This window comes from Nelumbo nucifera, chromosome 8, assembly GCF_055504915.1.
Source record: "Nelumbo nucifera cultivar China Antique chromosome 8, China Antique-T2T, whole genome shotgun sequence".
NCBI lineage: Eukaryota > Viridiplantae > Streptophyta > Magnoliopsida > Proteales > Nelumbonaceae > Nelumbo > Nelumbo nucifera.
Window position 1 is genome coordinate 54,023,783 of NC_142656.1, and position 26,713 is coordinate 54,050,495.

Consider the following 26,713-nt stretch of genomic DNA (forward strand, 5'->3'; position numbering starts at 1 on the left):
ATGGTGTTGAAGTGGTTGTCGAAGTAGTGGGCCTTGAAACAAGAGGAGATGGGCATTGTCTAGAAGAAGAAGTGGAGGAAATAGAAGAGGTGGAAGTGGAAGGGTCATGTCCCTAGAAGTGATTTATCTAGATTTCAGTCTTCGAGAACCAACGACGCCATTCAAAAGGTATTAGGAGAGGCCTTTTTGGATTTTGATGAATCTCTTCTTGTTGTAAGGAGGTAAGCGGAGTGCCTTGATGGAGAGGTCTATCTATGTAATCTTCTAGAGGGGGGGAGTCCACCACCATTTTGTCGTTGTGCGTCTGAGGAAGGAAGAAGATGAATAGTGTTTGAGCGAGTTTCTGACATAGGGTTATTTTAGTAAAAATATATGTACGTTAGCGTTTTCCGTCTTGGTCGTTGACGGAAGGGAGGTATTTGTTGAATTTTTCAAAAATAGAGGGGAAGTTTTTGCTAAAATGAAACTATAGGAGAGGTTTTTATAATTGTCAAAAATTTCAAGGGAGGTTTTTGTATTTTACCCAATTTTTTGGCCTTTTTATGGTCCATTCCATTCCACTTCAAAATTGGGAAATTGTTATCAAAATATATTTAGGCCTAGCTCCCTCTATAAACACCATCCCTCCAATGGATTTGACATCTTCCCCCCATGACATTGATTCGAACTGTACAATCGAATTATGATACTGTTGGGTCACTTAGGATGTTTTTGATATTCTTCAGAAATAGATAAACTACTAATGTAGCAAGGTGCCAATCAGCTAGCTGGTATGGTTTCATGCTGGTTGTAGTGAAAACTTGGGGTTCAATCCCACGTACACCTGTATTGAGGGATGGGCTACCCTCCGTTGTATAGCCCTTCAGAAGATATTAAAAGAAGGGAAAATTCCTTATCCAGTACCCGAACTTTCAAAATGTGACAATTTGGATGGTTGATAAAGAGAATTAAATGGCATTCAAAGGGTATTTTTGACTTTTCAAATGTCACTTAACGGCTGATTAATGGACTAGTTAATGGCAAGTACTGGATTGTCACATTTTGAAAGTTTGGGTACTGGATTGTCACATTTTGAAAGTATGGGTACAGGATTATCGCTTTTTAAAGTTCGGGGACCAAATTATCACTCGCACCAAAGTACAGGTACTGATCTGGAATTTTCCCTTAAAAAATGATAAACTACTAATGTATACTATTCAATAGTCCAATATTTCCTTTCCTTTACATGACATGCTATAAATAGAGGGACCCTTCTTAATAAAATGCGGATTAGAGAATCATCTTCATAAAATGTTCGAAACTTTAAAAATTGTTCATACTCATTTGGACGTTTGCAAAATATATTGACTAGTTTGTGATTGATTAACAATTCACATGCATGTAAAAGCCATTAGATTACATATCAAAATTGTTATGGCTCAGTTTGGGAGGAGCACAAATATAAATATACAAATGCATACAAAATAATACAAATTAGAAAGTTTTACACTCTACATATTTGTATTTGTACTCCTTCCAAACTGAGCCTAAAGGTATAGAAGTTCATGATCATCTTCTATGAATTAACTACAAAACAAAATGGTGGAACAGAATCGTGTCGCACGATATGATTTTGGTTTGGCTTGGCACGGTCTGGCACGATTACATGCAGGTCGTGCCAAGACTTGGGCTTCCAAGCCCATGTGTTGGCCAAGCCATAAAATTTTATATATATATATATATATATATATATATATATATATATATATATATATATATATATATATATAATTTTATTATATATTTTATTCCAATTGTGTTGTGATTTTTTAATTTCATTTTATTATTTTATATATAAACAATTGTATACATCAAGATTCATATATAATAAAATTTTAAGTTTCTTTTTCCTTCTTTGTCTGTTTTGTTAATTTATTTTAAAATTTTAATTATATTTTTTTTCAAAATTAAAAAAAAAATCTCATGGCTTGGCCCTCTCCGCAGCCCTGTCCGACCTAAGGCTTAGCCCATGGACCGACCCAGCCCACAACCCAACACAGCATGGCCCGGGCCCATGCCATAGACCGTGTCGGGCCGAACCTCTAAAGTATCCCAAAAGTAGCAAGCATTGCCTGATATGGCCCGATTTCCATCACTACTTTCCTCACTTGCACTTGGGACTTGGGCATGTCCATCTTATATAAAGTAGACATGTGGTTTAAGAAATGAAGAAAACAACCACCATCGGAACTGCAACAGAGAACATTTTTGTTTTCTGGGAGTTACTCTTTGGTTGTAACTGGTGATGGGACAATTTACTTCTCCATTGACGTTAATTTCTGAAACACTCGTGAGAATAGAGAAGCATTAAGTCTAGGGGTGAGAAAAAATGAACCGACCAAAACCAAACCAAAAATTTGGTTAACCAAACTGGTCAGTTCGATTTTGGTTCAATATTTTAAAAAACTGAAGGTACCCGTTTGGTTTTGGTTAACCAAAATAGAAAACCGACAGTCAACCAAATCGACCAGTATACATATATTTATATATATTATGTATATTTATATTATATATTATATATTTTTATATATAATTTATATTTTCTATACATTATAAATTAATAAATATGCATTATATATAAATATATATTTATAATATATAATATATTATTTATTATTTAAAATATAATATTATATATATTCAGTACTTTCTTATATATTTATATATTTTTCTATAATAAATATTGTAAATAATAAAAAACTAAAAAACCGACGATTAACCAAACCGGTCAATCAGTTAAACTATTAACTTTGGTTTGGTTTCGGTTACTGATAACCCCGGTTCGGTTTCAAAAATTAGCCCAACCGAATTGTGAGCACCCCTAATTTTGATGCTCAACATGAAGAACACTAATAAGGAATACCTTCCACCTAAAAAGACCATGCATGTCAAAATAGATTAGATTGGACATTGGTCAACCACCAAACCTTGGATCTTCCTTGTATATTCCCTCTTTTAGGGTTCACAAATAGATTAAAAAAAAGAAAAATGAGATTTTTATTAAAAATCACAAGAAATTGAGATTATACCTTCTTCCTTTCAGTTAGTGCTGTTCATCTTCATTCTTCTTAATATAAAAGATTTTTATTAGAAAAAGAAAAATGAAATCCTCATCCCCCTCTTCCTTGCTCTTCATCCCCCTTTTTCTTAAGGAGGTTTACGCCTCCTTGTATTTGAAAGTCTTAGGCCTGTTTACATTCTAAAATACACCTCATGCCTCAAGGTAGTGGAATGCCTTGCATCACATTTATGTTTTAAAACATTTTGTAGATAGTATTTTCTCCATGTAGGAATAAGGTTCTTCTAAGAGTGACCACTTCATCATGCTAAAACAATAGAGGTTAGGTCAGTATCCAATCCACCCCTCCCAAGACCCTGTATTGCGAGAAATGCCCTATTTTAGGAAGTAGTTACTTTTAAGCCCATGTGCTGGGTAATGCAGGGGTGAACAGAAATATGCTAAGGTTGGTGAGACCATAATGGATTACTTAGGTTTCACAAGTGTGTCAAAGTCCGAGACTTTCATTTCTACAAAAGGATGTTGCGGAGAAGGACAAAGAGATAAGGGCTTTTAGAAGATCTTTCAAAGGAGGTGTTGGTGATCGAAGAGTTTGGAGATAAATTTGAAATTGAAGGAAGAAGAAAAGCGGGCGGGGGGGCACCCCACCTCCCTCCTTTCTTGCTCCTATATCAACCTTCTAGGAAAAAACCTATGACAAAATTGACAATTTCTTTTATTTTCTTTTGATTAACTTGGCTGAGCACCTTAACAACAATTGATATGGCACTAAAGAGAATGAATTAGCAAAACAAGATTTATATAGCATAGGATAAGGACTGGCGATGATGATGGCGAAAATTTTCTTTAAACAAATATTGCAAAAAAATCAATTATATTATCTAGCACTACAACATCAACTTTCTAGAATAGCTCAATTATATAGAGGGCGTAGCTGTAAACCACAAAGTCTAAGGTTGAAGCCCTTCATCTAGCAAAGGGTTTTTTGGGGATAGTGACATAGCTCCCTAGAACTTATGTTTGTGACAAAAAACCATCCGAAACTTTTAGATTTTAGTACTTTTCCCTTTGATATTAAAGATAAAATTACAAAATCACACATGCAAAGTTTTGTATTCCATTGGATTTGTCTTTTTGTACTTTCCTCTTTTTCTTTGTTTGCATTTTTTTTTGTATTTTTCTTGTTTTTTCTAATATTTATTTTTTTTGTATTCTCTTTTTTTTCCAATGTTCACAAAATTATACCAAGCACTGACACATAAATGGGAGAAGTTCAAGGTTTAACTAGGGCTGAACTGTGATGACATACACACACACACACACACAATTATATCATAATTACATACATATATTGAAAGTATATAATTATATTTTGCTCAACATATCTTTTTGTTTTCTTTTAGATTCATTTTTTATTAAAAGTTAAGATTTGAGGTAAAAAAGGCATCTTTTTTTTGAAAAGATCACTCCTATTGAACGTCTAGGTGCAAAGTTATGGCCTTTAGAAGTTTGCATTTATATTTAAAAATTTTCAAAAACCCGACTAGTTTTCCAAAATTGGGACCATTTCATTAGTTTTCCAATTGAATATATTGAGTTGATTGTGAGAAATGCCCTTTTTCAAGAAGTAGTTACTTCTAAGCCCATGAGCTAGGTAAGTGAAGGGCTGAATAGAAATGTGCTAAGGTTGGTGAGACCATAATGGATTTCTTAGGTTTGACAAGTGTGTCAGAGTCTGAGATCATATCTACAAAAGGTGCATAGAAGGATGTTGTAGAGAAGGACAGAGATAAGGGCTTTTAGAAGATATTTCAAAGGAGGTGTTGGTGATCAAAGAGTTTGGAGATAAATTTGAAACCGAAGGAGCAAGAAAGGAGGGGGGCACCCCACCCCCTCCTTTCTTGCTCTCATATCAACCTTCTAGGAAAAAAAACCTACAACAAAATTGACAATTTCTTTTATTTTCTTTTGATTAATTTGGTTGAGCTACCTTAACAACAAAAGATATGGCACTAAAGAGAACGAATTGGCAAAACAAGATTTATGTAGCATAGGATAACAATTGGTGATGATGATGGTGAAAATTTTGTTTGAACAAATGTTGCAAAAAAAAAAATTAATTATATTATCTAGCACTACAACATCAACTTTCTAGCTCAATTGGTTAGAGTGGGCTATTAACCACAAGATCTAAGGTTGAAGGCCTTCATCTAGCAAAGGGTTTTTTGGGGATAGTGACACTTAACCCCCTAGAACTTATGTTTGTGACAAAAAACCATCCTAAACTTTTAGACTTTAGTACTTTGCCCCTTGGATGTTAAAGATAAAATTACAAAATTGCACTACAAAGTTCTACATTCTATTGAATTTGTCATTTTATACTTTTCTCTTTTTCTTTGTTTGCAATTTTTTGTACTTTTGTTGTTTTTTCTAATATTTAGTGTTTTCTGTATTCTCTTGTTTTTTTTTAAATGTTCACAAAATTGTACCAAGCATTAATACACAAATAGGAGAGGCTCATCAGTCAAAGGTTTAACTAGGGTTGAACCGTGATGACACACACACACACATAATTATATCATAATTACATACATATATTCAAATTATATAATTATATTCTACTCCAACATATCTTTTTTTATTTTGGATTCATTTTTTATTAAAAATTAAGATTTGAGGCAAAAAAGGCATCTTTTTTTGGCAAATGTCACCTCTATTGAACATGTAAGTGCAAAGTTATGGCCTTCAGAAGCTTGCTTTTGCATTTAAAATTTTTCAAAAACCTGACTAGTTTTCCAAAATTGGGACCATTTCACTAGTTTTCCAATTGAATCTGTTGAGTCTATTTTTTTTTTCTAGTTTTTTATGATATCTGGTTTTAGGATTTGACCGAACTGGCCAGGTCTTGGAACATGATTGAACCGGTCGATTCAGTCTATCTTTCTAATGTTTTTTTGGTATTTCGTCTTTTTTGTTATATTTTCTACAACTTCTATTTCTTGTATTATGTTTTATTTTCTTCTTTTCTTGTTATTTTTTGTAATTTCTATATCTTCTACAATTTCATACTTTTTGTTATTTTTGTTTTTCATATTAAATTTCTACAAAATAGTCTCATAGCCTATTTTGTACTGTCTTATTTTATTTTTTTATTTTCTTTATTTCAAATTGGGATTTCAATTATTTCTTTTGTTTTAATTATTTTAGTCAAATAAACAGTTATTTTACACTTTCATGTAAGGCCCAATTTACCTAGGTAAATGCAAATTATCCATGTTCTTTTATTTCCTAGGTAACTTTTTTTGGTAATTATATTTCCTAGGTAAGTTAAACAATGACTATTTCACCCATAAAAAAAGTCATTATTAAATGGGGCAAATTTGTCTCATCATGTGTAGGCAACTTACCCATTTGGAAGATGGGCAGGTAAGTGATACCCAAGGAAAAGTCATTTACCATGGGATCTGTGGTTTATTGAAAAAACTAAAAATAATATGGAATTGTTGGCCAATGAGAAATACTTTCCTATTGACCAACTCCTCATCCCCTCATTTACTTGAAAAACAGATGGGGCCTAAGAGAAGCAACATTAAGTGCTTGCCTGTTTGGGAAGGGCTGAGTTGGAGGTTTAGCTAAGCTGGTTCAGTTTCTTTGAAGCACTTCAAATAAGCTATTCAAATATGCTAAAGTTCAAAAAATTGATTGATAACCAATTTGGGCTCTACAGATTTTTCACCAAATATAGCTTATAGATTGTCAATGTGGGTCCACCTTAGAAAGCTAGAAGCTGTTGGGGCTGAGATAAAGATTAAACTAAGTTGGTTTAGGCTGCATTTGGCATTCCTTATTTCAAGTACTTATCTCCTTTTTGCAATTAAAATGCCCTTATGAATGAGATTGGCTTCAGCCAATGCAAGATCTGTTCGAACACCATTAAAACAGCCTTTACAACTTTGCATTGGGGATATCTCCATATTTCTATGCTTTATTTCATGGGAGATATTCCCAATGCAAGGCTATAAAGGTTTTCCGAACAGGCCTTTCACTAACTAAATCTGATTTCCTTATGAACACTGAATTTTTAATTGCAAAAGAGAGATAAGTCCTTAAAATAAGGAATGCCAAATGTAATCTTAGTTGTTTTGAAGCACTCTAGATAAGCTACTAAAAGAGGCTTAAGTGGACAGCCCATAAAATGACTAATTGACAAGTAGACAGCTAGACCTGTTCATAGGTCGGTGTTCGGGCTTGAGCTTAGGCTTGGGACCATTCAAATTTCAGAAAATGCTCAACCAAAGCCTGGCCCATGAACGGATCTACTGATGGCCAACTTCAGGTCTCCAACTTTTCATTAAACATATCTCATACACTGTCCATGTAGGGCCTGCCTCGAAAAGCTAGAAGCTAGTAGTGAGCTTTAGACCTCTTAATCGAGCACTAAAGCAGTTGCAAGGTAAAGGGGGTGTCTTAGCAATATGCAAAATACAAGTAGAGTTGTAGAGGCGCAAAGCTCGACACAACCCACCAACTATAGTACCATGAGGGCTTGTGCTAGCACGACATGGTTCGGCCTGCATATCACTAGAACATGTTCCGGAGATCTGGACTCCCCAATAGGGATTTATGGTGTGATCACCTACCCACACTTACCAAAGGAAATCACAGCCGCATAGAGATGAAAACAAATTGGATTCGAATTGGGGTATATTTGTATATAACCCGATAATATAAATTGCAGATCTGATCCGATTGAATCTGACAAACATCGATCCAAATCCAAATCTGTTCAGAATTTTGGATTTCCTAACATGATCCAATCCAATTTAACTTCTGAAAAATTTCATAAATTTTTGAAAGAAAAAAAAACCATTACAATTAATTTTGAATATCCAAAAACCCGAGGTGCGATATCCCAATCCAAGAAAGTAATCGTGATCAATGCATTTGCAGCCCTACAGCTGGAGACAGATCTGATCCGATTGAATTTAACAAACATCGATCCAAATCCAAATCTGTTCAGAATTTTGGATTTCCTAACATGATCCAATCCAATTTAACTTCTGAAAAATTTCATAAATTTTTGAAAGAAAAAAAAACCATTACAATTAATTTTGAATATCCAAAAACCCGAGGTGCAATATCCCAATCCAAGAAAGTAATCATGATCAATGCATTTGCAGCCCTACAGCTGGAGCCGCATGCCGTATGTAGGGAACATCAATCACAATTTAATATATGTTTGGCATCAGTGCTGCAGATGCAACACCGTTTTCTCTGCTGATGTGTGGGTTGGAAGCACCATTTTCTGAAAAAAAATGTTTTTTTTTTTGTTTGGAATCATTGCTGCCAGGTAGGACGTTTCCTGGAGCAACAACAACTTTTAATGTTTGGTACCAATTCTCCAGGAAACCTTTTCAGCACTGGTACCCATTATCGAATGCCACATCAATGCCACCTCACATCTTTGTTGGCAACAACGAGCTGTACCTCCAAGAAACACCAAATTTGGCGTTGCTCCAAGCCATGCCTTCCTGATTTCCTAGGCATGGCTTGGAGCACCCTTTTTTTATGGAACAATGGTTCCAAACAAATGCCCGTTTCCTGGAGTACTGTTTTTTTTGATGTGGTGCTGATGTAGTGCCATTTTCTGAAGCAATGACAACGATGCTAAACAGGCGCTTAGAACTTACAAGTTACAACAATAGATGAAGCTAGCTAGTTTATGAATTATGATTTTTTTTTGTGGGAATTTCTTAACTTGGTGGTTCCATTTCGGCTTTCATGTGGAATTCTTGCAACTTAACCTTGATTATTCCTCCGATACATAAGCTATTTGTTTTCTTATACTGTCCTCACTCAGACAATCTATCTAAGTAAACTCTAAAGAGATAAGAGAGTGCATTTCAGATTTCATTATCCTCCGGGCTCCGATACATAAGCTATTTCTTTTATTATTGGGTAAATTACAAAGACCCCCTGTACTATGGGGTCTATGACAAAGACCCCCTGTACATTATTTTGCGACAAAGACCCACCGGTACTATGACTTTGAGACAAAGACCCCCTTTGACCGTTAAGTCAGATGACGAAATGCATTAAATTACCAAAATACCCCACTAAACTCTTTCTATTTTCTTTTTTTGCCCTTTTTCTCTTAAAACCTATTTAACCCATTGTTTTCCCTTTCTTCTCTTCTTTACTTTCTCCGAATAAGTCTCTTAACATTAAAGATGGTCCGTTTGGCATTGGGAGACGCTTGATTCTTGGCCGCCTCCCCAATGAGACGCTCGGTGTCTGTAAATGCAACCCACGAGGGGGTGATCCAATTCCCTTGATCATTCACTATAATCTTAACGTGCCCATTCCGGTAGACACCAACACAAGATTAAGTTGTCCCGAGATCGATACCAATTACAATCCCGAGCTTTGGAGATTCTTTAGAAGCCACCACTAATCCTAACAGAAATTCTGAGTACCGAAAGAGAAGAAGAAAAAGGTAAAGCAAGTAAGTCAACAATGAGAGAAGAAGAGCGAGACTCTTTGCCCCTATCTTCGTTGAATGCTTGTACTAGATCTTTCACTTCTTTGGCCTTTCTTCTATTATGAACTTCTAGGGAAGAGAATGCAGAGGGACCCTCTTGTGTAAGTTTCTGCAGCCAACATCACAGATGCAACAAATACAGAAAGTGTGAACAATAACAACAATGAATTAACACCAAAGGAGTCGTGGTCCATCTGTCCTATTCCCTGATTGGATTCAAGGCGTCTATGTTCATAAAGGCGCCGATCCCCTGTTCAAGCCCGTCGCCAAGCCCGTGGCCAGTCACCATTTCTTCGATGGTGACAGCATGGTTCACGCTGTTAGAATCCACAACGGCTCGGCTAGCTATGCCGCTTCACTGTGAGCTTCATGGCCACTCTGGTATTGCTCGTCTCCTTCTCTTCTAGCCTTAAATCTAAATAATAATCTCTGCATGTAACTCTGTGGCCTGTACTACTACTGAGAAGTGAGAAACTGAGAATTCAAATGAATGTATGTAGGTTAGATTTTAGAGAGAGAGAGAGAGAAGAGAGGTAGACCTTAGAAAGCTCCAAAAATTATCAGAGAAAAGAAAAATAGAAATAATGCTTCGTGGGGTCATAACAAGCAGCCAGTGCGTAGCTGCCAGAGTCATCACTCATCAGATCAGACATAGAACCTATCTTCTTCGGTAGATCCACACGGCACACGCAACACAACCATGGGTGCGGAAAAAAGCAACTGATTTTAATGTCTTTGGGTTTCGTTATAGCATGAGAGTACAGGGAATGGAACGAAGCAGACAATGCATGCATCTCTTTTAATCACAAGAAGGAAATGAGAGAAAGACGTACATTTTCGATTTTAATATAAACAGTATTTTTCTCGTCTATTACAAGGGTAGTATGGAAATTAAAAAATATTGTAACAGCTTTTCTGAACGGAAGGCTAACAAAAGGGGGCCTTTGTCTCACCGTCATAATACGGAGAGTCTTTGTAATTTACCCTTTATTATATGTCTTCACCCACATAATCCAAGTAAACTCTGAGGAGATAAGAGAGTCCATGTCAGATTTCATACTTATACGCTGGTGTAGGGACCGTCTCACGTACGATCTTGTAATTGGAATTGGTGGTTCCACACTTACCAAGACAGTGATACTACTGGAGTGGCAGTGGAATACATACTGCAAAAAAATTGAAGACATGAATACTTTCATACCTGTTCCTGTTGGATACCGATTTCAGCCAACTGATGAAGAACTGATCAATTATTATCTCAGACTCAGTTTTTGGTAGTGATATGCCTTCAATCGACGTTATAGACTTTGATGTCTATCGCTGTGAGCCTCAGTTTCTACCTTGTAAGTTTTTTGCTTTCTTGGTGCCTTCTTTCTTTGATAATACGTTTTTCTTACTTTCTTGCGGAATTCTTTTTTGATCACTACTTGTTTCTGATTTTTTTTTTCTACGTCAGTGTAATAGATTAGACCGATTCTTGATTAACAGATCATCATGTTATGTCGGTACCCATATGCGTAGATGATTTAACTTATCTAATCATATATATGTATTTTCTACATAAACTACGTAGAAGACGAATAGCTAATAATAAATACAAATATTTTAATCACTACGTGTTTCTGATTTTTTTTTTCTACGTCAGTGTACAAAGATTAGACCGATTCTTGATTAACAGATCATCATGTTATGTCAGTTCCCATTTGCGTAGATGATTTAATTTATCTACTCTATGTATTTTTTACATAAAATACGTTGCAGGTGAATAGCTAATAATACATACAAATATTTTAATCTATTGTTGATTTTTTTTGAGTTTTAATTTAACACCCATATGCATATGCATACATCATCTTTTTATGTATGCTCTTTAATTTTACTTTTTTTTTTTTTCGCACCCATATGCATGTTTCAAAGTATCAATACGGTGGCTTCCCGATACACCCCTACAAAGAGTGTATCGGGGTTTTGACCGGTTCAGGTGGTGGAGCCTTAATAAAACCCCTGAACAGCTTTTGAAAAAAATATAAAAAACACTACCGATATCGCCTGTTGTGCTCCTACCGGTATTTTGAACCTTGCCCATATGCATATTAGGGTCTGTTTGGCACAGGAATAAGAGTCAGAATGGTCTACTATACTATTTGTTTCATGTTAGAATCGGAATCAGAATTGGATTCAAAATTGGCTGAAATGGATTCTCATTCCTTAAGGGAGGGAAAGGGTATGGCCATTCAGAATGGGAGTGGGATTCCAATTCCGTCCAACCAAACAATAGACCCTATATATTCCCACAAACCAAATGAACCGTTAATCTTTTTTATCTATGTTTTTGTTTTTTATAGGTAAAAAAACTATATTAACAGAGACAAAGAGAATTGTACAAGGCGGGCTGTCCCAAATAACTACATATACCTGAGTTCTTCATTAGAGAAGCAATAGAATCGGCAGCCCCATTAGAAGACCTAGGCAAAAAAAACTAAACATTTACAAAATTAGCAGTTAAAGATTTAGGGTGCCTTTGGTTCGTAATCGGAATCAGAATGGGAATCCCTTGGAATCGGAATCAGAATGGTCTATTCCCCCTACCTGTTTGGTTCAAACAGGAATGGAATCGGATTCCGATTGATGCTGTTTGGTTCATCAAGAGGCTGGAATCGGAATCAGCCATGCTTTCCAATTTTGCCCCTAATAAAAATAAAAAAAAAGCAAAAAATGCATTAAAATATAAAAAATGCAGAAATTTTGCAGGAAAATGCAGAAATTACAATAATTTTGCAGCAAATTCAGAAAAATGCATGAAAATACTCAAAATCTGCAGAAATTGCAAAAAAAATGTAGAAATTACAACAATTTTGCAGCAAATTCAGAAAATGCATGAAAATACTAGAACTTTTGTAGGAAATTGCAGAAAAATGCATGAAAATACCTGAAAATTTGCAGAAATGTTCAGAAATTACAATAATTTTGCACAAAAAACAGAAAAAACAAATGAAAATATAGGAATTTTGCAAAAAAAAAATCAGAAAAAAACGAATGAAAATATAGGAATTTTGCAAGAAAAATCAGAAAATTGCAGAAATTACAACAAATTTACAGAAAATTTGCAGAAAATTGCAAAAAATGCATGAAAATACCTGAAATTTTGCAGAAATTTAGAAAAATGCAAGAAAATTAGAAAATTGCAAAAATTAAATAATTTTGCAAATTGAGGTGATTAATCTACAGGGATGTTAACTGATTGTATTTCTTGGAATTTAAGATTTTCTTGAAGTTCCGGTAAATCTGCAAATTACAGAAATTTAAGATTTTACAAATTACAAAATCAGATAGGACACAAAAATTGTATTTCTTGAAGTTCCTGTAAATCTACAGGGATGTTAAATGAGAAATGAACAAACTCAAAAGTACAACTGAGAAATATAAATGTGTAATGTGTAAGTAAAAATATGGGGCAAAGCTACTTTTTGTCAATCACCAAGAGAACTTTACAAAGAAAGAAATAATAAAGTGCAAGCTCCCCTACCAAAAAAGCAGTAAGGGAAATGAGCAAACACATATTCCAATTTCCTTTCATCCCAACTTGGTGAAACTTTAAGAGGTACAAACATCTTTATCTCCACTCAAGTGTGGAAAGTAACAAATAAGGGTTAACCAATGTATATCGAGTTGTATAGATATGACAAAAATATGGTAGAGGAATGGATGGACCAGTTGTTGCATACACAATTTACACAAAAAATCAGAATATCCAACATGACATAATACCCATATACAGGTATCCAGATTTCATAGGTGACAAAATGTTTAACCATTAAAATCAAACCATGCAAGAGACACTATTCAACTTAACCTGCAAAACAATTGTTTTCAACAAATACCATGTAAAGCATAGAGAAAGCTGCTGACTAGGGCTTCTAAGAAAACCTTATGCCAGAAAAGCAATTTCTGAAGTTGAGAAATGGAAATAGTACATTTTTATTCAACCACTGATATGTGAAGGACAAACACTCAATCAGGATCTTGACCACAAAAGGAATTAAAAAAGGCTAATATCAGTGTTGGCAGCCCAAGATTTTACTATTATACCAAGTAATGGCCCCTTGGCACAAAAAGAATCTCAGGTGGAATATCCACCCTGGATCCCTGGTTTCCATAAATATAACATACTACATATTGAAAGATCCTCTTGGCTGGAGTGTGGCCAATGACATTTTTTTTAATCAATAACCAAATCAAAAGTTTCATGAAAATTTCATGATAGCTAAGAAGTATCCATTCATCAATGGGAAATCCATAAAGGACCATACTCTGTACTCTAGTATATCACACTTTCCATCTGGATAACCTTACCAAGGCAGGCGCACACACACACACACACACACACACACAATGAACAAGGATCAACCACAGTATAATCAAGGAACCGAGCTAAAAATAATTCTAACAAAGAGGTTTAAGTTCAAAGTCTCTGTGGTGATTCGTGGGGATTGGGAGAGAGAGAGAAAGAGAGAGAGAGAGGGAGAGAGAGGTACGTTGAGAGGAAAAAAGTCACTACTGGCAGCCGCCAGTTTTCTATTTATATTAACTTCATAAAAGAGTCTGAAATTACAAGTATGCCCCTGGCAGCATATCCTAGAAATAAAATAATAAGAAAAGGAAAGAAGAAAAAAAACAACTGTAACTGTAGCTATTAAATAAGCCTTACAACACTCTCCCTCAAGTTGGGCTGAAGATGTCTATCATGCCCAGCTTATCACATAACTCATTGTGCCGCGAGCACGGAAGCCCCTTTGTAAGGACATAAGCAAGTTGTTCCTTGGAGTTGACATAAGGGATGCAAATTTCCCTTTTTCCCAGTTTCTCTCTTATGAAGTGTTTGTCTACCTCAATATGCTTGGTCCTCTCATGTAGGACTGGATTGCTAGCGATGTTTATTGCAGCCTTGTTGTCACAGTAAAGGGACATAGGGCTGTGAACAACTCCAAGCCACCCCATGTAGAAGGTTCTTTAGCCAAAGGACTTCAGCCACCTCATGTGCCATAGCTCTATATTCAGCTTCAACACTTGACCTTGCTACCACACTTTGCTTCTTGCTCTTCCAGGTCACCAGATTTCCTCCTACAAATGTGCAATACCCACTAGTGGACTTTCTATCATCCACAGCTCCTGCCCAATCAGCATCTGTAAAGACTTCCACCTTTAGGTGATTGTGTTTACTAAATAGTAGGCTTGTTCCTGGATATTTCTTCAAGTATCTAAGAACTCTCTTTGCTGCCTCCATGTGTGGCTTCTTAGGAGAGTGCATAAACTGGCTCAGGACCCCAACGGAATAGGCAATGTCTGGACGGGTCATGGACAGATAAATCAGCTTTCCCACTAACTTTTGGAACTACTTCACATCTTTCAGAGGTTCACCAAAACAGTCACCTAGCTTGTGGTCCACATCCATAGGAGTATCTACCGGCCTTACACCTAATTTACCTGTATCCCGTAATAGATCAAGGGTGTATTTCCTTTGGGAGACAAAGATACCCTTTTCTGAGCGGGCAACTTCAATCCCAAGGAAATACTTCAGGAGTCCTAGATCTTTCACTTCAAATTTTGATGCAAGGAATTGTTTCAAGTTCTGTATCTCTGAGCTCCAAGTTCCTGCAATGATGATAGAGTCTACATACACTATCAATACATCAACCTGCGCCTGACATCTCTTCACAAAGAGTGTATGCTCTGACTAACATTGTTTGAATCCCATCTCTTGAACTGCCATGTGAAATTTACTGAACCAGGCTCTGGGAAACTGTTTTAAGCCATAGAGAGACTTCCGTAGCTTGCACGCCTTATTTTCACTTCCCTTGGCACAAAATCCAGGAGGCTGAACCATGTATACCTCTTCTTCTAAGTCACCATTCAGGAAAGCATTCTTTATGTCCAGTTGATGCAGTTCCCAGTCAAAATTAGCAGCTAAGGAGGAGAACCCTAATCGAGTTCATCTTAGCCACCGGGGCAAAAGTTTCATCATAGTCAACCCCATGTACTTGTGTGTACCCTTTGGCTACTAGTCTTGCTTTGTACCTTTCAACTGTTCCATCTGCCTTGTGCTTAATTGTGAACACACATCTGCACCCCACGGGGTCTTTCCCCTCTAGAGGATCCACCAATTCCCAAGTTTGATTTTTGTGGAGGGCATTAATCTCCTCCTTCATGGCGTCTACCCATTCAGGGCATTTTAAGGCTTCTGTAACATTTTTGGGAATAGAGATGCAATCAACTGCTGATAAGAAGGCTCGGTACGAGGGAGAAATGTGGTCATAGGAGACAAAGTGGGTAATGGGGTGTTTGGTAGTGCAGGATCTGACTCCCTTTTGGTGTTAGAATGCTCGAGTTAGGGGTATTTTGGTCATTCTGGTGTATCTTATTGAAAGTGAAATGTCTATTGTATCTGAGTTTAAGTTATGTGTCCCATCTTCTATGAGGGACAAAATTGTCTTTCTTGTAACTTAAGCTTTATGAATAAAAGTCAAGTGGGTCGGCTAGGAGAGTGATTCTTTCACATTCTCTCTTCTAGTCTGGCCGAACATTCTTCTCCTTCTTTCTCTTTTCTTTCTTCTTCCTTCTTCTCTACTTTAACCTAGAATCAACTAGGGTTTATTCACATGGTATCAGAGCTGTAAGGTCGCATCCTTATTTCTTTCTTGTTGTTGTTCTCTTTCTGGGTTCGCCGCCAGCTTTCACAGTCGTCTTCTTTTTTTTCGATTGACCTGAGTGGAGGTTCGATAAGGGGCTGAAAAGGAGCTGTCGTTTTGTGGGTCTGGAGGTGAGAATGCCTCCAGTCGTTGCTGTGGTGGTCGTTGAAGTGGTATACTAAACCCTCTATTCAGTATCGAAGAGGGTTGAAAGTGGACAGGTATGAACACTACTGTTGTTTGTCCAAGTAAGGGACTGTAAATGTTTTCTTGTTGCTTCAAAAGTTGGTTGTGGTGATGCTTGGTGTGACTAATATGCATTTCAGTCATATTCCTCTGCATTTCTCTTCATATGTATGCTGAAAGAAGAGTTGTCGACTGCTGAGGTTCACAACAGCAGTAGATTGGTGGTGGTTGTGTCGTGGTGATTGGTGGTAGTGGTGGTCGTGTCCTAGACCTTGTGTGTAATCAGTTCTGCAGTGTGCAGCCCAAGTGTTTGATGTGAAGACTGAGAGATTTCAGTCTTAGTGTGTGGTGGTGAATGGTTTTGCAGTGTGCAGCCCAGGTGTTTGATGTGAAGACTGAGTGATTTCGGCCTTAGTGTGTGGTGTGTAATGTCTATTTAAAGCTAGGATTGGTGGTGCTATAAGTGAGATAACCCGTGTGAAAGAGTGTGTGGTTGTGTTGTATACTTGAAGGTGAAATAATGGAGATGGCTTCTTCCGTAGATGGGAATGACAACAAAACCAGCATCATGCTTTCTTCAGATTATATAAGTGTTCAAATGACATCCATCAAGTTGAATGGTGAGAACTATGTACCATGGGCAAAATCTGTGGAGGTGTTCTTGAAGGCCAAGAGAAAAGTAAAACATGTGAGGGAGGAGAAACCTTCCTCTAATTCTCCTGGGTTCAGTGATTGGGAACAAGATGATGCACAAATAATGACATGGCTTTGGAACAGCATGGAACCAAAGATTAGTGTGAACTTCATGTTCCTAGATACAGCCAAAGAGATCTGGGATCATGCTAAAAAGTTGTACTCTGGACAAGACAACACAACTAGGGTATATCAGTTATACCAAGAGTACTTCAATTTGAAGCAAGGAAGTCAAAGCTTAGAGGAGTATTATGCAAGTTTGAGGAACATCCGCAATGAGCTAAATGTGTACCACCCTCTAACATCAGATGTCCAGATCCAACGAAAGCAACGTGAACAACTTGATGTGACTAGGTTTCTTGTGGGCTTGAAGGTTGAGTATGAGCCTGTCAGAGCACAAATATTGGGGGGATCAGCTCTCCCTTCACTTGAAGAAGTTTTTGCCCGTCTCAAAAGGACATCCATTGAGCCGGTGGAACATTCTTCCTTCTCTGATAGATCTGGTTTGGTAGTGACTAAAGGGAGTGGCCGTGGAAGTAGAAGTGGTGGTGGCAGCAGTGGCCCTCCAAGCAACCATGGTGGACACATGTTTAACCGGGCTAGTGGCCGGACTGGAGGCCGAGAGTCAGGGGGAGGCCGTGGAAGAGGAAGGAGTAATGCTTAGAGAAAATGTACACATTGTGGCTTAGAGGGGCACACAGTTAATTTCTGCTATGATTTGCGTGGTCCACCCAACACTTGGGCTAACCATGCTACATCTAAGAGTAGTAGCACTATTACTGAAAGCCAGCAAACTTTCCCAACCCCCTCCACACCCGCTTGTGCTTCCGGACAGGAAATGGTGAGTGTACCACAGGAAGTGTATGAGTAGTTCCTTCAAACATCTCAGCAGAACACAGCTACACTTGCCCATTCAGGTATGGCTTGCTTAGCTTCCAAAGCCTCACCCTGGATCATTGATTCCGAAGCCTTGGACCATATGTCTGGGACTCTTGATGTATTTTCTTCCCTTTCTCGCTCCTCCACATCTCAGTCAGTTTCTCCTCCATGTCTTTAGCATCTGTTTTATATGTTCTTAAGTTTCCGTTTAATCTTATGTTTGTTAGCAGATTAACCAAGTCTCTTAATTGTTTTGTAACCTTCTATCATTCTTCTTCTGTGTTTCAGGATCTCAAGACGAGGAAGAAGATTGGTGGAGGGCATGAAGCAGGTGGTTTGTATTACCTTGATGGTGGTGGCCCCCCAATGGCTTTTCAGTCGTCTCTTACTCCTCTCCAATGGCACCGCAGACTCGGTCATCCCTCTCTCAAGTCTTTGAAGCTGCTAGTTCCTTCTTTGAGTCATCTTTCATCGTTAGATTGTGAATCATGTCAGTTGAGAAAACATCATCGAGTCTCATTTAGTCCAAGAATTGATAGTCGTGTCTCTAGTCCCTTTGCTTTAGTTCATTTTGATGTATGGGGTCTAGTTAAAGTTGTGTCATGCAATGGGTTTAAGTACTTTGTAATCTTTGTTGATGACTTTTCAAGGATGACATGGATCTACCTTATGAAAGACCATAGTGAATTGTTCTCTATTTTTCAGAAATTTCATGCTGAAATACGCACTCAATTTGGTGTTCATATGAAAATACTTCGCTCCGATAATGCCAAAGAATACATCTCTTCACCATTTCAGCAATACCTAGAACATCATGGAATAATTCATCAAACTTCTTGTGCCTACACCCCGCAACAAAATGGTGTAGCTGAACGGAAAAATAGACATCTTCTTGAAACTGCTCGGTCCTTGATGATCAATATGCATGTCCCAAAGCATTTTTGGAGTGATGCTGTTCTTACATCCTGTTTTTTGATAAATCGGATGCCCATGTCAATCATTGGAAGTCAATCCCCTTTCTCCGTGTTGTTTCCCACTTTGTCTCCATTTCCTCTCACCCCAAGAGTCTTTGGTTGTGTATGTTTTGTTCAACACTTGGGGCCTGGAGTAGACAAGCTAGATGCTCGAGCTACAAAGTGTATTTTTCTTGGCTACTCGAGGACTCAGAAAGGGTATAAGTGTTATAACCCAAAATTTCATAAATCGTTTGTGTGCTCTGATGTCACCTTCTTTGAATCAGTTCCATTTTTCTCAGATGTCGGGGTCTCTTCTTCTCCCTCTGTGGTTCCTCTTCCTGTATCGGTTATGGACCCTCTCCCCATAGCTCCCATTCCTACTGCAGATGCACATCATATGCCTGTTACTACAAAAAGGCCGCCAATTACTCAAGTGTATACCCGCAGAAGTGCTTCGGCCCCTCCTCCACTTCAGCACCTGTCGACAGATCCTGCTACTACTCCTTCTCCCTCAGATCTTGATCTTCCTATTGCTTTGCGGAAAGGTAAACGTACTTGTACTTCTCATCCCATTTCAGACTATGTTTCCATTGCTCACCTTTCTGTTTCTCATTGCAAGTTTATATCATTACTCTCATCGGTTCCCATTCCCAAGACTGTACAGGAAGCCCTTACCTCCCCAGGGTGGAGGCAAGCCATGGAAGAACTCTCTGCTCTACAACATAATCACACGTGGGAACTCACCACCCTTCCTCCTGGTAAGCACACTGTTGGGTGTAAATGGGTCTATACAGTGAAGCATCTTCCTGATGGAAGTGTGGAACGATTGAAGGCACGGTTAGTGGCCAAGGGCTATTCTCAATTATATGGTGTGGACTATATGGAGACATTCTCTCCTGTGGCTAAAATTGGTTCAGTTCGGGTGTTGATCTCATTGGCTACTATGTATGATTGGCCTCTCCTACAACTTGACATAAAAAATGCCTTCCTACATGGTGATCTTGTTGAGGAGGTGTATATGGAGCAACCACCAGGGTTTGTTGCTCAGAGGGAGGCTGGTAAGGTGTGCAGGCTCAAAAAGGCAATCTATGGACTGAAACAATCTCCTCGTGCATGGTTCGGCAGGTTCAATGAAGTGGTGAAGGCCTTTGGGATGAAACAGTGTCAGGTTGATCATTCTGTGTTTAGCTATAACTCAAAAGATGGAAAAATCTTGCTAGTCGTGTATGTGGAGGATATTGTCATAATTGGAAGTGACAGCAATGGAATTGACAGACTGAAAAAATTCTTATAGGACTACTTCAATACGAAAGATCTGGGGAAGCTAAAGTATTTCTTAAGAATAGAAGTTGCGAGGTCAAAATAGGGGATCAACCTATGTTAGAGGAAATATGTTCTTGATCTACTTGAAGAAACAGGGTTGTTAGGTGCTAAACCAGCAGAGACTCCTATGGAACTCAATGCCAAGCTAAGTGTGGATGCAGGTGAAGAGTTTGATGATCCTGGAAGATACAGAAGGTTGGTGGGAAAGTTGAACTACCTGACCATTACCCGACCATATATATCATTTGCTATGAGTGTGGTGAGTCAGTTTATGCAACATCCCCGGGTTCCTCACTGGGAAGCTGTTATGAGAATTGTTAGGTACCTAAAGGGTGCTCCAGGTCGTGGTTTGTTATACCAAAAGGGAGGAACTCTTGAGATAGTAGGGTACACAGATGCTGATTGGGCTGGCTCTATATCAGACAGGAGGTCAACCACAGGGTATTGTACCTTCCTGGGTGGCAATCTTGTAACATGGAAGAGCAAGAAGCAAACAGTAGTGGCAAGAAGTAGTGCGGAAGCAGAATACAGGGCTATGGCCCATACCACATGTGAACTAGTATGGCTGAAGAACCTACTATAGGAGATGGGTTTCTCAATAGAAAAACCCATGAAACTATACTATGATAACCAAGCCGCTGTTCACATCTCATCCAATCCTGTCTTCCATGAAAGAACTAAACATATTGAGGTGGATTGTCACTTTGTGAGAGAGAAAGTGATAAGTGGGGTAATAACTACATCTCATGTGAGCTCAGGAAATCAGTGGGCAGATCTCTTCACAAAAGGATTGTCTCGGGGAAGAATAGATTACATTTGTAACAAGCTGGGACTATATGATATATACTCTCCAGCTTGAGGGGGAGTGTTAGAATGCTCGAGTCAGGGGTATTTTGGTAATTCTGGTGTATCTTATTGAAAGTGAAATGTCTATTGTATCTGAGTTTAAGTTATGTGTCCCATCTTCTATGAGGGACAAAATTGTCTTTCTTGTAACTTAAGTTTTATGAATAAAAGTCAAGTGGGTCGGCTAGGAGAGTGATTCTTTCACAATCTCTCTTCTAGTCTGGCCGAACATTCTTCTCCTTCTTTTTCTTTTCTTTCTTCTTCCTTCTTCTCTACTTTAACCTAGAATCAACTAGGGTTTATTCACAGTTGGGCAATAGGGATGTCAAGGTCATCCACAGTAGGAGTAGGGTGAGGGGATGGACTTGCCTCCTGGGAGTCTGATGATGTCAATTGCTCAGTGTTTGGCTGCTCCACATTTCTATCACCCCGCTGATCTCTCCGACGTGTACGTTGGAAGACACGAAAGGGAGTAAGGTCCGGAATAGAAGGAAGAGATACCTGAACCTGCTTCTCCTCTTCCACACTACGACTCTCCCCTTGAGGAGGAGGGAAGAATGGCTCGGACTCAAAGAAGGCTGAAACACACTGAAACAAAAAACACACCTGTTCAGCACTTGTACGAAGGTGCTAATCTGAACTTGACTTCACAGCATCGAACAGAGGAGTTTGCACCAGCATCACCCTTCTCCGACTAGGGTTTTCTTGCTGTTACAGCCAGGAAGAAGGAATCACAAAGCTGCCACCAGAAACTACTAGGGTTTCCCAAAAAAAAAAAAAAAAAACTGCCGCCAGACACTGCTAGGGTTTCTGCAGAACCAGCCGCCAGAAACTGCTAGGGTTTCTGCAGAAACAGCCACATCCAAACACTTTTAAGAACAGGGCAGGAGGGATCGTAGGTCTTTTTTCAACCCAGAGAACCTGCTCTGATACCATGTGGTGATTCGTGGGGATTGGGAGAGAGATAGAAAGAGAGAGAGGGAGAGAGAGAGGTATGGTTGAGAGGAAAAAAGTCACTACTGGCAGCCGCCAGTTTTCTATTTATATTAACTTCATAAAAGAGTCTGAAATTACAAGTATGCCCCTGGCGGCATATCCTAGAAATAAAATAATAAGAAAAGGAAAGAAGAAAAAAAACAAGTAACTGTAACTGTAACTGTAGCTATTAAATAAGCCTTACAACAGTCTCGATTCTGATATTGATTTAAGATCTTGAAAGAAACCATAAAGGAAGACTTATTGGGGTTGGCACCAAAGGGGAACAAAGAGCCAACAGCAAAGGAAACAGAATTAGAAGCAACAGACATTAAAACCAAGAACTTCAAAGTTTTTTTTTTCTTTATTTCCACTTATTCTCATCAGATATACAGTGATATAGATAGAGAAAAGTAATCGACACACCCTTCATGAACTGCCCAAAATCATTTGCTATGTGGCATTCTAAGACTTGCTGCCTAAGAAATACCAAATTAAAAAACAAAGGTTTTCTAAAATTCCAAAACAATTCAAACCCTTGCGTGGGGATGCTGAACTATACAGATAACCTTCTATATCTCCAAGACTTTCTCTAAGAGATATTCAAGAAATAGCATCTGCAGCCTGTGAGTTGATATGTTAAGGCTTCTGGCTTGATCTTCATAAGTTTGACCTTGGGTTTCCACAAGTTGCATCTAAGCTATTAGAATATACTATATAGTACTAGCCAGTGATAGATAAAACAAACTGTTGCTAAATGGAGCAGTTTTATCATATGCAGTAATATAAAAGCCCATGAATTCTGCAGTAGATTATCATCCTCTTCATCAGAATGAGCATTTTCTTTGTCAAGAAAGATAATTAACCCCAGAAAGCTTATTCTTTTGAGCTTCCTCTGATCCTGTCCTGAACAAGTTAACAGTGCTGAAATAAACAGAAAAAGTAGGGGACTTAGAGACTGGACAGAAAATGAACTGGATGCTTTTTCTGTTCTTTTGGGTATTTAGAACGAAGATTTTTAATTTATTTTAGAGGGGCCAAAGCGTCCATGGTGTCTGATAGCTTTTCAATGTGAAAATTTTTGTCCAGGGCAAGAGAAAGAGACAAGGTCCATAAGGAAAAAGTAGAGAGAAGTCCCCCACCACCGCCTCCTCCGCCTTGGACGTGAACGGAAGTCCTTGCCCTGAATCCCTGATTAACACTTCACAGTTTGTCACCTTCTCCTCCCTTCCTAATTCTAATTACTATTACCGTTATTGTTATTACTGTTAGACCATGCTCAGCAGTAGTAAGTCTCTGGAGACAACAACATAAAAAACAAGACAAAGCTAGCTAATAGGGTTCCTTACATATTGGTTTTACAGAGTCATCAGTGATTTAGTACAGTATAAATACCACAAAAACAACTAGACAAGAGTAGTTGGTCACATCTAAGACACCTCTTAAAGCCAAAGTTTACAGTTCTCCTTCCGGTGCTGATTTAGACACTTCCCATTTGGTTCTTATTTTTATTATGGAAAATCCTAAAACATATGTATCAGCCAATCTCCCAGAGCTATAATCAAACCAAACAAATATATGGAAAATCCTAAAACATATGTATCAGCTGATCTCCCAGAGCTATAATCAAACCAAACAAAACATGTCTCACCAGAGTAGGAAGCAGATTAAAATGAACAAGAATAAGGCAGCTCTGTAAAATGAATCACAGCAAGGCAGATCGGAAGAGGAGAAGGGGCGGATCTGTAAAATAAACCACCATATTTCACAAGTTAAATAAAAAAGATGAGGAGGAGCAAGAAGAGTGGTAGCTGATTTGGAGGAAGAAGACGGAGGAGGAGGAGGAGAAAGATGGTTGGCAGTGGTCTTACTTCACCGGAAATGGGGTTGATGGCGGCAATGGCAAGATTCTTCCTTTTCACAGCAACTCAATCACAGGTTGGATTGGAGGGGTTTTTTGTCCAAAACGAAAAAAAAGGGAACTAATAGCAGAATGGGAATCACATTCCGGGGGAGGGGGTCGGGAATGGCCATTTCCCCATATAGGGGAATGGCATTCCTCCTACTCGTTCCTATTCCGTTCTTCCAAACATCTGGAAATGGAATGATCCATTCCGATTCCGATTCTAGGGTCCTACTCCCTCGAACCAAACAGACCCTTAATAGTATCCACCCAATAAGAGACCTCCCATGGTAAAGGAGAATAACCAAAGTCCAAAAAACCAACCACTGATTTAGCATCTGAAAATATTAGCAATGTTCTGGCCTCGCTCCCTTGAAAAAGACAACCCCATCCAAACAGCAAAAAGCTCTGCTGCAATTCATTCTACCTCCTGCAGCAAATAAAAATTCTTTGTTAGAATTATACGTACAAATACCCAAGGTTTAAAATATCATTACATATTGGCCCATATCGGCCGTATGTATCATATCGTGGCCTTCCCGATACACCCCTAGAGGGGGTGTATCAGGTCAGACCATGATTCAGAGGGTAGCCAGGCCTTATACCGACCCCTCTGAACCAGATTAAAAAAAAATACAAAAAAAGCACCGATATCAGCCTGTATCGATACTTTGAACCATGAAAATACCACAAGAAACGCCAATATTCAAAATTACCCCTCCGTCACAGGTACGAATAACATCAAAAGAGCTAATAAAGGATAAGATTGAGGGAGGCATAGGCCTAGTGAAAATTGGCTCAGGAGGGGAGTCCATCTGTTGAGGATGTGAGTGATAAGCCCCATAAGAAGATTATCCCAGATGAAACACTTCAGGCCCATCAGGCCCATTCAAAGGTCCAGAGTGTCGCAAGGGTTACTCCACCAATTACATTTGTATACACACGTCGCCCACATACTGAATAGAGGCATGTGTGCTCAGAAGTTGTTATGGGTTGTTGTGGGTTGTACGGCCATACACTATAAAGGCCAATCCGCATTGCATGAATGGGCGGTGAATCATTTAGCAGAATATCCTTCTCTCTCTCTCTCTCTCTCTCTCTCTCTCTCTCTCTCTCTCTCTCTCTCTTTCTTTCCCTCTCTCCCTCTCTTCTCTCTTCTCTCTCAACCCCATTTCATCTATTTCAGGAGGGCAAGCTCCCTCGAACCAGTTCATCGGCAACCCACATAGAGCAGGGTCTTAAAAGATGGTATCAGAGCCTAGCCACGATGTCGACCACCAGATCCTCATCGGTAGAGGAACATATTGATCGTATAGAAGGGGAAGTCCGCCAGACCACCAGTGAGTTAAGTGAAATCAAGGAGACTCTCTCAGCTCTGGTAGGCCAGTTCGAGCGAATCTCAGTCGGACCCAGAACTCCAGAGGTGGAAGGATCGAGCAACAGCGACGTACGGTGAGGAGGAGAGTACCTAGTCAAGGCTGCTAAGATCAACTTTCCTATGTACTCAGGTGATGATCCCATTCCCTGGATTTACCGGGCTGAACGTTATTTTGACTTCCATGAGACCCCAGCAGATCAGATGGTTTCCATTGCCGCCATACACATGGATGGCGAAGCCATTATGTGGTACCAGTGGTATCGGAAAACCCACCCTTAGACCACATGGCTAGACCTTACCGAAGCATTACATGTGAGGTTCAGGCCTTCAGGGTATGAGAACTTTAATGAATCACTCTCCCGAGTGAAGCAGACTGGTACAGTAAGAGAGTATTAGAAGGACTTTGAAAGGTTAGCCACCTGGGTTCATGACTGACCGGAGACAGCCCTGGTGGGTTGCTTCATAGGCAGCTTAAGGGATGAAATAAGAATTGAAGTGAACACCATGTAGCCGACCACCTTGATGGTGGCAGTGGGCCTGGCCAAGCTCTAGGAAGAAAGATTGGGCCAATTACAGAAGTTGGGGAGGCCAAATGGGCCTCAGGCGGGCCTGAATCAGAAAGGTCCTTACCCAAAGGTTGACCCAAAACCAAGACCTCTCCTACCAACCCCCACAAACCCTTTCCCTTACCAGCCCCACCGAATAGGAGGCCGAGAGCTATGACCCTCCCATACCGGAGACTATCATGGACCGAGATGCAGGCCCGTAGAAAGAAAGGTCTCTACTACAATTGTGACGAAAAGTTTGTCCCTGGCCACAAATGCAAGGCCCAACAAGTGTTCCTACTACAAGTAGAAGGGGAAGAGGAACCAGATACCCAAATGGGAGACCTGGGTATACAGAAGATGGAGGTGGTACCGGAGGAGGAATACTACGTCATATCCCTACAGGCTTTGGTGGGTTATCGGGCCCCCAGGACTATGTGAGTGAAGGGTCTGATAGCAGGAAAGAGCATTGCTGTCCTGATTGACAGCGGGAGCTCCTTGAACTTTATTACTCCTCGGTTGGCTGATCGACTCGGGTTAGCAGTGGAAACGGTTTCCCAATTTGCTATAAACGTGGCAAATGGCCACCAAATAACCTGTGATAGGAGGTGCAAGGCGGTGGAGTTGGGGATTCAGGGGTACCGATTTAAGGTGGACCTACATCCATTAGAGTTCACAGAGGATGATATTGTCCTGGGCATACAATGGCTACAATTGTTGGGCCCAGTGGTGCGCGACTAGACT

The 26,713-nt window shown here is 39.1% G+C and overlaps 1 protein-coding gene across 11 annotated transcripts in view; it reads right to left on the minus strand.

The window, feature by feature from the left end:
• Positions 1–10,417: 10,417 nt before the first annotated feature.
• Positions 10,418–26,713, minus strand: part of LOC104601620 (Tetratricopeptide repeat (TPR)-like superfamily protein) — a 69,692-nt gene continuing 53,396 nt past the window's right edge. For 2 of the 11 annotated variants that reach the window (XM_010265032.3, XM_010265024.3), the window contains one exon: positions 11,903–12,287. The gene's annotated coding sequence lies outside the window, so the exon portion shown is untranslated. Of the gene's footprint in view, positions 10,766–11,902; positions 12,288–12,780; positions 13,453–24,370; positions 24,477–26,713 lie in introns of those variants that run through there. The other 9 variants (XM_088893569.1, XM_010265029.3, XM_010265028.3 and 6 more) reach the window with 9 other exon arrangements.